Here is a 14,585-nt window from a genome sequence, read left to right as displayed (position 1 = left end):
ATAAAATAATACCGAAAGGCATCAAAGAAAACTGAAATACATGGACAGGAAGACTCCATATTGCAAAGATACCAATTTTCCTCTTAATTGATGTCTGTATTTAATGCAATTCTATTCAAACCTAAAAGTGTTTTTCATAAAACTTAAAAACCTACTTTAAAAGGTTATGTAGAAGACAAATGACAAAGAGTGAATAATACACTTCAAAAGAGGAAGAATACAGAGACTTGCTTTACTAGGTTTCACAGTAAGTACTAAAATATGTCATTAGTATTACTTTAACAAATTGATGAATAGAAACTCCAAAACAAAGCCACGCCACAGATTCATGTGACAGCTACGACACCATCACAGCACTAGGAAAGGATGGACTTTTCAGTAATTGGAACATCTGGTTAACTTCATAGTAAAAACAAGAAGTGAGATACATATACCTCACTCCATTCACAAAAATCAGTCTTGAATTGTTTAAAGGCATGAATGTGAAAAGAAAACTTTAAATACATTAGTGGAAAATGTAGGTTACTACTTTTTTATGTTGGGGCAGAGAGTATAACCTCAATGAGATTTTTAAACTTGCTACACTAGAGAAAACTAAGAAACCTGACAATACTAAATTTTTTAAAAAATTCTTTTATTGTTACATTTTAGGTATACAACACGTTTACATTTCTCAGTGGGAACTTGTACCTTTACATGATGCATCTTGGTTCTTATTTTGTCCCCATTCCTAGCCCTCCCTTCCCTATTTACAAAGACTTCGTTTCCATTTTTTCCATTTCTCATCATTTTTCCTTTCCCTTCTTTCCTTTCCCCTGCCCCTCCCACTACCCCTACCCCTTTGGACCTTTTCTTCCTATTTCGCATTATCGATTATTCATTCTAATCATTGGTAAATTTTAGGTATACAATATAATGACATTCATCATTGACAATTTGCACCTTTACATAATCTCTCTTGGTTCTTATTTTTCCCCATTCCCCTGTCCTCCCTTCAACACCTCCATCCTGCCCTATGTACAAGACTTTATTTCCATTTTTTCATTTTCTCATATTAATTTCATTCCCTTCTTTCCTTTCCACTACCTCTTTCACTTTACTGTCCCCTTTGCCCCTTTTCTTCCAATTTCATACTACCTATTATATCTTTTAGTCCTTATTTGCACTTTCAGTTTCTCACACCAGAGAAACTATTCTGTATTTATACATGTGTGCCCTATTTATTTCACTTAAGAGTATGGCCTCAATGTGCATCCATTTAGCTATAAAAGTCTCTAATTTCTCATTTTTTAAGGCTGAGTAGTACTCCATTTTATAAAAAAAACCCCACATTTTCTTTATCCAGTCTCCAGTTAATGGGCATTTGGGCTGCTTCCAAGTTTTAGCTATTACAAACTGTGCTGCTATGAACATGGGCACACATACATCACTGTGGTATGATTCTTTTAATTCTTTGGGGAAGATATCCAGCAGGGGAAGAGCTGGGTCAAATGGAACTTCCAGTCCTAGTTCTTTGAGGTATCTCCATACTGATTTCCACAGTGGTTGCACCAGTCTACACTCCCACCAGCAGTGGAGCAGCATTCCTCTTTCCCAACAGCCCCACCAGCATTTGTTCTTCGTTAATTTCATGATAGCAGCCATTCTTTCTGGGGTGAGGTGGAATCTCAGCGCTGTTTTCATTTGCATCTCTCAAAAGACCAGTGATGTTGAACAATGTTTCATGTATTTATTTGCTATTTCTACTTCTTTGTCTGAGAAATGTGTGTTCATTTCAGATGCCCATTTTTGGATTGGGTCTTTAAATTTGGGAGGTCTGATCTTTTTAAGTTCTTTATAGATTCTAGATAATAGACCTTTGTCTGAGGAACAGCAGGTGAAGATTTTTTCCAACATTGCGGGTTGTCTCTTCACAGTGTTGGTGTTTTCTCTTGCTGTGCAGAAGCTTTTTAATAAGAAGAGATCCCACTTGTTGATTGTGCTAGTTCATGGGCAACTGAGGTTTTGTTCATAAAATCTTTTCCTACACCAACGTCTTCACGAGTTCCACCTAACCTCTGTTCCAGCCAATTTAGTGTTTCTATGTTAATATTTAGATCTTTAATCCATTTCGATTTCAGTTTAGTGCATGGTGAGAGATATAGATCTAGTTTTAATCTTTGGCAAGTTGAAACCCAATTTTTCCAGGACCATTTATTAAAGAGGCTATCTTTCCGCCAGTGAGGGTGTTTGGATCCTTTGTCGAAGATGAGATGGCTGAGTGTGTCTGGCATTGTTTCTGCATCTTCTAATCTATTTCACTGGTCCTCAGATCTGTATCTTTGCCAGTACTATGAGGTTTTTTATCACAGTAGCTTTGTAGCATAGTTTCAAGTTGGACATTCAGATACCCCTGCCATGTCTCTGTTACCTAGTATTGCTTTTGCTATACTGGGTCTCTTCTTGTTCCAAATGAATTTTTGGATTGTTTTCTCAAGGTCTGTGAAGTATGCTGCTGGGATCTCAATTGGAATTGCATTGAATCTGTATAGCAGTTTTGGAAGTATGGCCATTTTTACTATATTGACCCTTCCTACCCAGGTGCAAGGAATGTGTTTCCAATTCCTGATATCATCTTCCATCTCTCTTTTCAGAGTGCTATAGTTTTTAGAGAAGAGGTCTTTGATTTCTTTTGTTAGGTTGATTCCTAGGTATTTCAGTTTTTTGAATGCTATTGTGAAAGGAATTGTTTGCCCTGTTTCTCTCTCAGTGAGTCTATTGTTCGTGTAGATGAAAGCTATTGATTTTTGTGTGTTGACCTTGTATCCAGCTACTCTGCTGAATTTGGTTACTAAATCTAGAAGACTTTTGGTGGAGTCCTTGGGGGTCTTCTATATACAGTATCATGTCATCTACAAATAATGACAATTTGACTTCATTTCCTATCTTTATTCCTTTTCTTTCTCTTGTCTAATTGCCATGGCTAATGTTTCCAAAACTATACTAAACAAGAGCGGTGATAGTGGACATCCTTCTCTTCTTCCTGATTTCAGTGTGAAGGATTTCAATTTTTGACAATTTAGTATGATACTGGCTGTTCGTTTTTTATAGATGGCTTTTACCAGTTTGAGGTAGAGACCATCTATTCCAATTTTTGGTAGGGTTTTAATCATAAATGAATGTTGGATTTTGTCAAATGCTTTTTCTGTGTCTACGGAGATAATCATATGGTTTTTGCCCTTGGCTCTATTGATATAGTGTATTACATTGATTGATTTGCATATTTTGAACCATCGCTGCATCCCTGGGATGAATCCCACTTGATCAGGGTGTATGTGCTTCTTGATGATCTTCTGCATTCTATTTGCCAGTATCTTATTAAGGATTTTTGCATCTATGTTCATTAGTGAGATGGGCCTATAGTTCTCCTTTTCGGCTGGGTCTTTGTCTGCTTTGGGGATCAGGGTGATGCTTGCTTCCAGGAATGAATTTGGGAGTATTGCTTCCCTTTCAATTTCACTGAAGAGTTTAAACAGTAGTGGCAGTAGTTCCTCTCTAAACGTCTTGTAGAATTCAGCAGTGAAGCCAGCAGGACCTGGGCTTTTCTTAGTTGATAAGTTTTTAATTACATTTTCAATTTCATTGGCTGATATTGGGTTGTTTAGAATTTTTAGGTCTTCTTCGTTAAACTTGGGTAATTCATATGTATCTAGGAATCTGTCCATTTCTTCTGTGTTGTCCATCTTATTGGCCTATAAGTTCTCAAAATAGGTATTGATGATCCTCTGGATTTCTGCTGAGTCTGTTGTAATTTTACCCTTTTCATTTTTACTTCATGGATTGGCCTTTTTCTTTCATTTTTCTGATAAGGTTGGTTCAGAGTTTGTCAATTTTGTTCATTCTTTCGAAGAACCAACTCGTAGCTTCATTGATTTTTTTGTATCGTTCTCTTAGTCTCCATTGCATTGATTTCTCCTCTGATCTTTATAATTTCCTCCCTTGTATGAGTTTTGGGGTTGTCCTGCTCTTCTTTTTCTAGAAGCTTGAGGTTCAGCATCAGGTTGTTTAATTGGGCTCGCTCTGTTTTCCTAACATGCGTATTCATTGCTATGAATTTCCCTCGTAAGACTGCTTTCATTGTGTCCCATAGATTCCGATATGTTGTATTGTCATTGTCATTTAATTGAAGGAACGGTCTGTTTTTTTCTTTAATTTCCTCTGTGACCCATTGGTTATTTAGAAGTGTGCGGTTCAATTTCCACGTGTTTATGAAATTTTTCGAGTTTCTTTTGCTATGGATCTCCAATTTCATCGCACTATTGCCTGATCATACACAGGGGATAACTTCAGTTCCTTTGCACTTACTTAAACATGTTCTATGAGTGAGTATGTGGTCTATTTTCAAGAATGACCCATATGCAGCTGAGAAGAATGTGTATTCTGATTTTTGGGGGTGGAACACTCTGCAAACATCTGTTAAGTTCATTTGTTCAAGAGTTCGACTGAGTTCTAGTATTTAATTACTTATTTTTTCTCTAGTTGATCTATTTGTGACAGTGAGGTATTGAGGTCCCCCACTATTGTATTAGTGCATATATGACTTTTCTTGTCTGTTAGTATTTGTTTTATATAGTTGGGCGCACTAGTGTTTGGTGCATAGATATTTATGATTGTCATCTCTTTCTGCTTTATTGTTGTCTTTATAAGGTTGTAGTGTCCTTTCTTTGTCTCTCTTAATCAGTGTTGGTTTGAAATCTACTTGATCTGCAAAGAGGATAGCTACTCCTGCTTTTTTTCAGCTTCCTGTCACATGCAGTATTGTTTTCCACCCTTTAACTTTCAGTCTATGAGTTTCTTTTTGAATCAAGTGTGTTTCTTGTATGCAGCATATTGTTGGATTTTGCTTCTTGACCCATTCTTCCAGTCTATTTCTTTTGATTGGTGAATTGAGACCATTAACATTGATGGTTATAACTGAAATGTATTGACTTATCATTGTCATGACTTTTTCTTTTTGTTGGATTCTCCCCCTTCACATTTATTTTCTGGTCACGCCTGATATGGGTTCATTCTGCTTTGCTTCCCGGGGTTGTGATCCTCACTGTCTGTTCCTAGGATATTATCTAAAATTTTTTGGAGTGCTGGTTTGGTATTCATGAAGTTCTTAAGGCCCTCTTTGTCATGAAAATATCTTATTTCTCCATCAATTCTGAAAGATAGTTTAGAAGGGTACATCAATCTGGGTTGGAGGCTGTTTTCCTTTAAGGCTTGGAATATGTCACTCCAAGCTCTTCTTGCCTTGATGGTTTGCCTTGAGAAGTCAGCTGTGATTCTGTTGGGCTTTCCTTTGTATGTGATGTTTCTTTTCTCTAACTGCTTGTAGAACTTTGTTCTTCTATTGAGTTTGTGGTATCTTAACAATTATATACCTATGAGTAGATTTTTTCTTGATCAAGGCTATTTGGAGTCCTATATGCCTCACTTATCTGTATGTCAAGTTCTTTTCCCCTGCTTCAGAAGTTTTCTGCCATTGCTTCTGTAAACGTTTTTTTTTATATCATCTGCACTCTCTCCTGTTTCTTCTTTGACTCCAATCAGTCTTATGTTATTCTTCTTTGCATCATTTAGCAGCTGCTGGATTGATTTCTCATGTTCCCTTATAATTTTGAAGCAATTTTTCTTTTTCTGGTCACTAATTGCAATCTTATCTTCTATATCTGAAATTGTCCTCATATTGGCTCATTCTGCTGTGTAGACTTCCAATGGAGTTTTTCATCTCCTGGAAATCTATTTGCATATGTTTTATGGATTCCATTTGTTTCCTATGTTGGGATTCCATCATGTTCCTCAGCTCCTCTCTAGATTAATCATGTCTTGCACTATGAGCACAATCTCTGCTGTTATCTTAGAAATTATTTCTGATTTCATTTTTTCCAGATCCTCTTTTGTTGCCCATTCAGGGGGCCCCAGTGGGTGAGTATCAGAGTGTTCCATCTCATTTCCCCTTGGGGTTGCTGTAGGTGATCTGGAAGTCTGGTTTTGAGACTTATTTACATGTCTTCTCATTTCGACTGGTGGGGGGGGTGCTGTTGTAGCCCATGCGGCTCACCTCCTCTGGGCTGGGAGTGGTGGGACAGCAGCTCAGAAGCCCCTTCCTCTGGCCCGGAAGTGGCAGGACAGATGGTGTCCCGCAAGCCTCTACCTCTGGGCTGGGAGCGGTGGGACAGACAGTGGCCTGGAAGCCCCTTCCTCTAAGCCAGGAGTATTGGGACATTGGCTCAGAAGCCCCTTCCTCTGGGCTGGGAGCAGCAGGATGGACGGTGGCCTGGAAGCCCTTTCCTCTCAATACTAAATGTTAAAAGAATAATCATTGCTGGTCAAAAGATAAATCAGTAAAACTACAAAAATGATTGACATGAGATTTCTAAGTTAAATATTCTCATAATCTTCAACTCAGCAATTCCATCCTTTGATTCACCACTTGGTCTTTGTGATGGTTAAGGCAGATTATCAACTTGATTGCCTTGTGTGTCTGGGTGGGTCATGGAAGTGTGACTCAATATAGGATCCCTTGCCCCTCCTATCTGGCATTGTTCCCTGCTCTGACTTGTGTGTCTGGTTGGGTCACACAGGTGTGACCTTGGGGGCAATATGTGATCACTTCCCCTCCTCTCTGTCATTGTTCCCCTGCTCTGTTTCTCAGCTACTATGAACTGAGCAGCTTTGCTCTGCCATATTCTTTCCCCATCATGTTTCTGTGTTGATGCCAGCCACCCTTGGACTGAATCCTCTGAACCCATGAGCCCAATAAACATTTCTTTCTTTAAATTGTGGATGTCAGGTATTTAATCCCAGCAACAGGAAGCTGACTAACAGTTCTGCACATGTTTGCATCAGGCAGTACATATGAAAATGATCACATCATTTAAAAGTTAATTTACTCATTATCTATGGCTCCACAGTAAATTACCTCAAAAGTCAGTGGCTCAAAACAACAGTATTTACTATTTCCCACAGTTTCTCCAGATCAGAAGTTTGTGAGTAGCTCAGGTAAGAGGTTCTCACTTGGGTTCTTAGGTTTACAGTCAAGATATATTAGCAAGCTCTGCATTATCTGAAGGCACGACTAGTGAGGGATCTACTTCCAAGGTGACTCACTTGTACAAAAAAATTACTGGTACTGATTGTTGTTATAGTATATCCACAACATGCCTGCTAGCTTTCCCCAGAAAGACAGATCCAGGAGAGCAAGGAAAAAGCTACAGAAGTCTCATCATCACTTCTTCCACAGTCTACTGGCCCAGAGGGTAGCTCTATTTAGTATAGGAGGGATCTACACAAAGGCAGATGTATCAAGAAGCAAAGATCACTGGGGGGCATCATACAGCCTGACAACCTCAAATGGGAAAAAATAACTGTTCTCCGATTATTGGTGAGCAGATATAATGGAATTTATTAACAGAGTAGACATGAATTTTATACAACAGTGAAAATGAATGATGCACAACTACCTCAAAACATGAACAAATCTTCCAAAAATACTAGTATATAAATAAACAAGTTTCAGAAGACAAAATACAGTATAATATCATTTATGTATATGAAGCTTTAAACCAAACAAACATAAACAATTTGTGGGTATCACAATTTGTGATGAAGCTATTAAAAAACTCAAGGGAAAATTAAGTACAAATTTCAGAAAAGTAATTATCTCTAGAAAAGAAGAAAGGGAACAAAGTAAAAGGAAGCACATGAATCAGTGGACATTACTCACCAGGTTGTGAGTCTTGGATTGAGTGGAGAATTTAATGTTAATGTAAATGTCAATTATATTTTTTTGCTTTATAACTTACATAAGCATTACATTTATGAAGGTCACTTTTGTTGTTGTTGCTTTGCTTTCTTTTTTTGGAAGGTCACTTTTTATCAAAACATAATATCCATATGATCCCACACAATGATCTGGGTTGGAAATACTGTAATCTTTTTTAATTATAACAAAATATTTTTAAAATAAATAATAACACTAACAGAAAAAAATCATAATTTCAGTAAGAATGTCTTTTATATTTGTTCTTTGGACATTTTTCTCTATTTGCCCATCCTGCTGGAGAATAAATCCTAGTAGAAAGTTACAGGGAGAATAATAAAAAAAAGTACTAGATAACCATCTAGCATCTGGTGTGCAGTTACACATCAACATAAAACCATCACCAAAACTCAACTGATTCCTTGCCTGTTGTGTAAAGGAGCTAATAATTTGAATAAAAATGAACTATCTCAGAAATTTTTATATCAGCTATTAGACTCAATATTTTAAAAATTTCAATGAAAAAAGTAATAACATCCTACAACTTTACAATAAATTATATTAATATATAATCCTGTGCTTCTGGAAATGTCAAATGTCCTTTCTGGTTTTTTTCCTTTGGCTGGTATACTTCCACTAGTAAGTAAAAGAGTGAAATCTTTGAAGATATACAAGTGACTGAAATTTGTAAATACTGGTGTAGGGGACAGTTACAAACAACTTGTAAATGAAAGATGAGGGCTAAGAAAGAATTCAATTCAGAATAATCTGTCCCACTGGCTACTAAAAGATAGGCTCACCCAGTCACAAAAGAAATATTTTCCACAGAGGATCTCTGCCAGTCTTTTGACGTGATGCACAAATGAGCTTTTTTTTTTTCTTTTTTTTGTACTGGAGGATCGAACTCAGGACCTTGCGCTTAAGAGGCAGGTGGTGGAACCACTGAGCTAAATCCCCGGCCCAAATAAGCTTTAATTCTAAGGAAAAAAAACTGTTTTCCTTGTTTTTCCAAAATAAGGTGAAAAAAGGAAATGCTGTAACAGCAGCCACTGGAGGGAGGACTTGATGCTAGAATGAGAATAAAACAAACATAAAACATTTTATCTGGTGCTTTGTCTGAACATAACATTTTGTTAAATCCATTTCTATTTGTTTAAATGACAAATGCTGAAAATACTGATTTTTCTGTATGAGAGTTAAACATCCTTTCACTGAAAACAGATGTTGATTCAACTGTCCTTTATGGGCACACAAATTAGCAGCAAGAAAATTATAAAGCTCCCTGGACTGACGGAATTAGCACCAATCTTACTTAAGTATAAATTCAAAAGCATATACTTAACACAAAATAAATCTATATGTTGTTCATTGAAATATCATCTATTAATTTTGCTAAAGGACCTCATGCACTAAGGAATTCCAAGTCACTATCTGAAATTTAACTGTAAATTGGCAGAGCTTTGGAAAAAATGCTGTGGCATTGCTGTTGATGTAGGTAATAGGTTTTGGTTTGTTTTTACTAAATCTACTCAGATATATTAATAATTGTTGATTTTAAACTAATTTTATACACATGCATTCATATTACCGGAATCTTAAAGTAAGTTGCAGCCCCCAGTGCTGGTCTTTATCAGATTAGTAGGTACACAGAAATATTACTAAAATTAAGTTTAATTAAAAATTCCACACACAGAACTGGAGAAGCATAAAAACAATGCTTGCTTCTATTATAAATGTGGTTACATACCATATAGTAGACACCAGGCTTGTGTAAAGACCTGAAACAATTTCAAAATTAGCAACATCTCTTCCCTTTTAATATGATTCTTTACACCACCAATATTTTGGTGCTGACTTCTTAAACTCGGGAATTCTAGTGTGTTTTAATCCGTGAACCAATAAAACTTTAAACACACGTAAATAAGAACCATTCTGAAGAAAAAGCAAGAACTGAACTATAAAGCAAACTTTAAAATAAATTCAATGGAAAGTATAGAAATTCATCAATTATTCTCAATTGAATAGGGAATACTTCACTTGGAAAATGGATTTTTAAAAACCAGATCAGTAAAAACAGGCACAAAAAGAATAAAACTCAGCTACTTGTGTCAAGAAAAATTTAGCAGTTATCAATTAAAATATGGTATATCATAGTATATCAAAGGTACAAATGTAAAATACTGTAAGTTTATTCATATTCAAAATGCACTTGGAAATTCACTATTTCAGAGCTTCCGTAATATAATGTTTAGTTTTGGCCCTTAATACATTTGAACTTTGAGATTAAAACACTAATAACAAATAGCTTAAAAATTCTGTAGATGAGATGTGTATTATACTTTGAGGCTGAAATAAACTGCAACAGGATAAAGTGGCTATTTCTTTGACAACTGCTGCAGCCTCAATGGAGCCAAAATGTTTACAGAAAACAAAAGATAGCTGGGCTCTGATGATAACATATTTTATGATTATAGTCTAATACTCTTTAAAGAACAAATCTTTTCTGATTTTAGATTAACCTCACCCCAAATAAATTACTTCATTTTGCTAAGAATTTGTCTCTCAAAATAAAATTCATTAATTTAAAAATTAAGTTTAAGTTTTAAGATATGAAACACTTCTACTCTCAAACACTTCTCATTCACTAGTCACACTGCCTGAAATATTTTTCTTAATTAGTGTTTTCCCCTAAGTGCCTACATCAGCTTTGTGCATCATGGTCAGCTGCATACAGGCCACCTTGCCTCTGAGAAAATAGACAATGCCTTAATCTTCTTAACAACTCTTATACACATATTACATGCTCAAAAATGTTGGCTTAACTTAGGACTGTTTACAAATGAACTGAGGGCTATGAAGTAGATAACATCTCCAGAAAATGAAGAGAACACTGTGATTCATGAAAAAATGAGTCCTCATTTCATTGTGTGAACTATATCCACACACTTTAGTAAACAATTGATACTAAATAACATTACTTCAAATGAGACCACTTAGTCAATTTAGATTAATTACTCAAATAATAAAACTTGATACTATTATAATATAATGGTAGAGTTTAGATAATATTTATGATCAAAGTCTTATTTTAAAAGATGCAATACATACTAGTAACAATAATAGCTAGAGTTAGGGTCTCATTCATAAGGAAGCAACACACACTAAAAACAAAAGCCACAACTAAGCATGGTATCACTTCAATGTTACTTGGGTCAGTGCCTAATAAAATTATTTAGGGCTTTTAAAAAAAAATGGGTGGAAAATGGCTTGACTCGGAAGCATAGGCAGAATTTTCTACTTTTCCTAAATTTAAATCTACTTTTAGGAACAGTAAACTTTAGGGATACCTAAGTAGAGTTGCATAAAGAATGTAAAGAGAGAACCCAGACATGAATATATGATCTTTAACATCCATGTAATAGTCATAAGGCCCAATGAAAGTACAGACTGATCAAAAGAGGAACTTTCAATTAAGAAGTCAAAAGAGAAAAAAGGCATTCCTCCCCCATAAATCAATGTAATTTTCCCTTTCATATCAATATGTAAAACACCTCTCAACTGTTTTATTGGCATAGACTTTAAATATGTGACAGTCATTGGTAAATTAGCTCATAAATGGTAATGGGAAGAACTGTAAGACTCCAAACTACAATAAAAAATATAGAAATATTTGAGCACAGCAAAAACATTGCAAATTCTAGTTTTCCATTAGGTCTATTGATTCTCCAATGTCAGATAAACAGAATAGAGCAGAAAAATCATGGACTAAACTAGAAGGAAGAAATTAGATAAGTTTCTGTAACATGGTAAGCCTCTGCCTAAAATTCAAAAGCAATATGAAAAGGTTCCAGGAATACAGAACTAGACCCAATAACAACTCAGAATGTAAAACCCTCTTCTTCACAGCAGTCTATGATTTCTTAAACAATACATAAAAGCAGGGTATAGAGGATATCAGTATATCCAAAATTTACTATATAATAATGAACAGAACCAACCAAATACTAGAGGTTAAATGCCCAATCCACATCTTAATTGTCCACTGAATTTTAATGCTTTATAGCTAATCATTTATAGCTACCACTTAGGTAGTTACTTACCAAACATACTTGGTGTCAAATGAAGGTAACATACTCAAATCAAAGTTCTCTAATCTAGAGAAGTAATGTGACTATGAGAAGACAAATTATTAGGCTAGATATCAGTACTGATTGTAAAAGCACAAAGTAATTAGTGCAAAATCAAAAATGATGAGAAAATGAATTCTTTATCTCTGAGATTAGAGATGGCGACAATGCCCACTTTCACCACTAAATGAATTAAGATACTAAAATGTGAATAGGTACTAAAATGTAGTATTTTGGTAGCTTTGTTTTTTAATTTATGAATATGCTTCCTTTCATCCTTAAGTAAACTGAAAGAATTAAATGTAGATATGGTACATGAAATGTAGTGAGTGGCTTTGTTCATAACTTTATTACAAAGTGAACTTTAGATACACTGAAAACTTACCTGCTCAGTACAGGATGCTTATGTCAGTGTACATACAGATTAGAAACAAATAAAACTATCCTTAATTATACTTTCTGTTTTCATAAAAAACATCAAGGAAATTATAAAATGACTACAATTGCTAATAAATGAGTTTAGCAAGGTGGCAAGATAAAATGTAAATATACAAAAATTAACTACATGTATGTTTGTGTATGTGTATCAGAAGATAAGAAAAAAATTTTGTGGTGCTAAAAAACATAAAATACCTAAAAATAAATTTAATAGAAGACACCTAAGACTCCTCTACCAAAAGCTACTTCATTGAGAGAAATTATAGAAGATTTAAATAAATGAAAAGTAATACTATGTTCATGAATCAGAAAATTCAATATTTTAAAAATGGAATTTCTCCCCAAACTGATTAAAAGATTCAACAAAATCCCAATTTAAATCATAGCAAGATACACTGTAGATAATGGCAAGTTAACTCTCATGCCTATACAGAAATGCAGAAGACTGAGGATAAACAAAAAGAATTTCATAACACAACAAAATGGAAGGTGTGCCTTACCTACCTAATTTCAAAACATCATAAAAGCACAGTAATCAGAACAGTCTGAAGTTTAGCATGAGAGAGAGAGAGAGAGAGAGAGAGAAGAGAGAGAGAAAGACTAAAAGTAGACCAACATGTAATCGACTTGTGACCAAGACAAGGTTGTTCAATAGTAAGAATTCTCTTCAATAAACAGGGCTGATTCAAATAAGAAAATATTTGTTAGTGATGGAAATATGCATTATTTTGATTGTGATGATAGTTTCATGGAAGTTTGCCAGGACAGATCAAATTATACACTTTCAATATGTACAGTTTATTGGACTTCAATTATACTTTAATAGCTATAACAGATAAAAGCTAGACTTTTTATGAGTTAAAAATGGTAACTGACATGATTTATTTTCTTATCATAAAATCTTTACATATTATGGTATTACCCATTCCATGAAGAATGCCATATCATAGATAGAAAAAGCTAAGAAATATGCGGTATAACCTACTATAGTACTTGAGAAGGGATTATTTATTTCAGCCAAACTTTCAGATTCTGTATTTGACACAGGTGACACAAAAAAGTGGTTCAGTATACTGTACATTTAAAACAACTGACTCTGGAGTCAGAATGCCTGTGCTTAAATTTTAATTCTGCCACCTAGTCAATGTATTATCCAGGCAAATTACTCCTTCATAGTTGTGCAGTAAAAAGTTAACTAAGAAGGCTTGGGGGTGTTCAGTGCCTGTATACTCCAAAAGGACTGGCCCCCTTGACTGGCTCTTGGACAATAACTTACAAACTCTTGGAATACTGTATCACACCCAATAAGAGTATCCACATAACTAAAGAATTGGGCTATGCCATTTAGTTTATACTAACCATGTGGTTCAGACTCAACAATTAATCGTTTGTTCATTTGAGATCCTAAGACATGCTGTATCAATTGGCCTCTGAGAGCTGAAGAATGTGAAGGGTCAGTTATGTGGGTATTCCATCCTCATATAACAGATCTCAAATAAAAATCTGGACACCAGGGCTTGAGGAGCACATGTGGTTATTAACAATCTGTCACATATGCTTTCTGGAAGAATAAAACAATTTTCACCTGACTCCGGGAGGCAACTAAAAGCTAGGTCCTTGTTCCTCCTAAAGTCTACTTTATGTAGTGTTTCTCTTTTCTGATTTCTGGTCTGCATTCTTTTACCGTAATAAATAAAAATATGCAAATATAACATATGTATTTATATCAATATAAAAGCTTTTCATAATTCTGTGGGTCTTTCCAGCAAATGATCCAATCTTAGGAGGTGGTGAGGATTCTCAACACTGAAACTGTGTTTCTACATCTGAAAAATGTATTTAATATTAGTACCTACTTCAAAGACAGCTGTATCAAATTATTTATACATGCAAAGGGCTCAGAACAGTACCCAGCATATAATATTTGCTCCTTCTTACACTGCTACAAAGACAAGTAGTCCTAACCATTAAATAGCTTGGTTTAATGAAACAGGACATTAAATAAACAAACTGTAACAGTTACAATATTATGCAAAATTTATCCTCAAGACCACTGTCTTCATTTAGATCTCTACCAATTCTCATCTCTTAACTAACAATCTTATCGCACAACTTTTTCTGATAAGGCCATGACCACTACCATCACTGCCTGATCACCCTTTAAATTTCTTCAAACTGATTCCACATTCTTAAGTCCATTCCCACACATATCTTCTTGAGTTCTGTAGATA

The 14,585-nt window shown here is 35.1% G+C and overlaps 1 protein-coding gene across 14 annotated transcripts in view; it reads right to left on the bottom strand.

Moving 5' to 3' along the window:
- The window catches only part of Arb2a (ARB2 cotranscriptional regulator A), a 437,422-nt gene that overhangs the window by 403,821 nt on the left and 19,016 nt on the right, over positions 1 to 14,585 (bottom strand). The window lies entirely within an intron of this gene.

Source organism: Heterocephalus glaber, unplaced genomic scaffold, assembly GCF_053883595.1.
Source record: "Heterocephalus glaber isolate CG9 unplaced genomic scaffold, H.glaber_assembly_v1.0 deba00001465, whole genome shotgun sequence".
NCBI lineage: Eukaryota > Metazoa > Chordata > Mammalia > Rodentia > Bathyergidae > Heterocephalus > Heterocephalus glaber.
This window is presented reverse-complemented; position numbering and strand designations above follow the sequence as displayed.